Source organism: Electrona antarctica (assembly GCF_951216825.1).
Source record: "Electrona antarctica genome assembly, chromosome: 6".
Classification (NCBI taxonomy): domain Eukaryota; kingdom Metazoa; phylum Chordata; class Actinopteri; order Myctophiformes; family Myctophidae; genus Electrona; species Electrona antarctica.
Genome location: NC_136811.1, coordinates 6,049,423 through 6,051,368, shown reverse-complemented (window position 1 = coordinate 6,051,368; position 1,946 = coordinate 6,049,423).

The following is a 1,946-nucleotide window of genomic DNA, read 5'->3' as shown; positions in this document are numbered from 1 at the left end:
TTAACATCTTGTTTCATGTCTGAGGGAGATTGTCCTGGCCCTCGTGGGATTGTTGTTATTGTGCTCTTATCGTGTGTGCGTCACGGCGCCGCTCCGTTGAGCAGGTCTCCGCTGGTCTCACATGTCGTCACAGTCGGGCAGAACACTTGTGTCATTCTGTATATTTCAATGTTTATATCTTTTTTGGTAAATGGGACTCTTTTTTTGAGTGGTGTAAACCACTCCTACAACTGGCTTTTGTGTGCAGAAAAAAATGAGCATGGTTGCTATGTTCAAAATAATTTCTGACGTAATTAAATCACACCCGGGTGAACTGGATGACCGTAGCAACCATGCTCATTTTTTCTGCACAAAAAAAGCCAGTTGTGAAATCACATCCGGGTGTGATTTCATTACGTCAGATCAGAGCTGATCAGGCTATATAAAACCTTACACCACTCAGTTCACACGGGTGTGATTTTATTTTTATACAGAGACAGTCATGGCAAGACTAACTGTTCAGGAGAGGAGAAAAACAGTTGTTTTTTGTTTTTTTCCCAAAATGAGTTTTTGACCCATTTTGACCTGAGATCAGATTCTAAAAATGTCTTCTACATCCTGACAGTTTTCTGAAAAAGCTATGTTTCTATGTCGTTCTTCGATTTTTCAAAAATAGCAGACCTACAAGCTCGTAGCGCGCCACTCGGTGGCACGCTATGAGCTTGTAGATCTGCTATTTTTCAATAGCTAAAGCATAACATAATGCTAACACCAAAAGGGGTTCCCGCCCAAAATGGGTTAATAGCACAGGCAGACTCTTCACATACTAGAGCATGTCTGAAATAAATATCAGAGCTGAAATCAACATGCAAATATGAAATAAATGCTTAAACATGTAGCTAGGTGTAATGTTAAGAGACCACAGAAGTGAACCTTTCAAGCCTGTTTTCTCAACTCGCTGTTTCTCTGCAAGACATTACTCTATAAGCCATATCTCCAAAACTGGTGGGTCAAACTGAACAACCAATATGTCAATTTGAAGCTACTATGATTCTCTGCTTTCTTACGACATGAAACATTTCAATGACTTAGCCGTGGTCAGAAACTGTCACAAATGTAATACTCGTAAATGGTAAATGGTAAATGGTGCATTTATATAGCGCCTTTATCCAAGGCGCTTTACATAGATTGTGCATTACATTCACCCATTCACACACCGATTGCAGCGGAAGCCATGCAAGGTACCAACCAGCACATCGGGAGCAATTTGGGGTTCAGTGTCTTGCCCAAGGACACTTCGACATGTAGACAGGAGGAGGAGCCGGGATTCCAACCGCCGACCCATGGATCATTGGACGACCTGCTCTACCTCCTGAGCCACAGTCGCCCCTCGTCACACTAATAGTGAAAATAGCAGATCTGTAAGCTATGTAGATTAGCTATTATCACTAATTAAATAGTTTATTATTCTAATAAAAAGTTAACGCTTTTAGACATATGAGGTTTCCAGCCGACAGCGACGACAGGCTGTTTGGTCACAAAACAGCTTTAACCCCTTTTGGTGTTTTAAGCATTATGTTATAATTTAGCTATTGAAAAATAGCAGATCTACAAGCTCATAGCGTGGCACCGAGTGCAGCGCTACGTGTCAAGGATCCCCAAAAGTGTACATTTGGCCCACGGACACCTATATCTGAAGATGTTTTGTGCCAGGGACCCCCAAGAAGAGAAGCTTTGTGTTGAATTTAGTGTTCGATTATTCAATGTTTTTCAAACACGCAAAGTTCAAAAATGCACGATGCTTGTGCATCGAGAACCACCGATCTCAATCCTGTGGCACATAGGTTGGTCCAACGCACTAGCAGTCCGATATGCAACAGTCCGACATGTGTGGCCAGTTAAGACTCACCCGTGGCTCCGACATACGTGGCCGGTTAAAGGAGAATTCAGTGATTTGAGTGATTTGG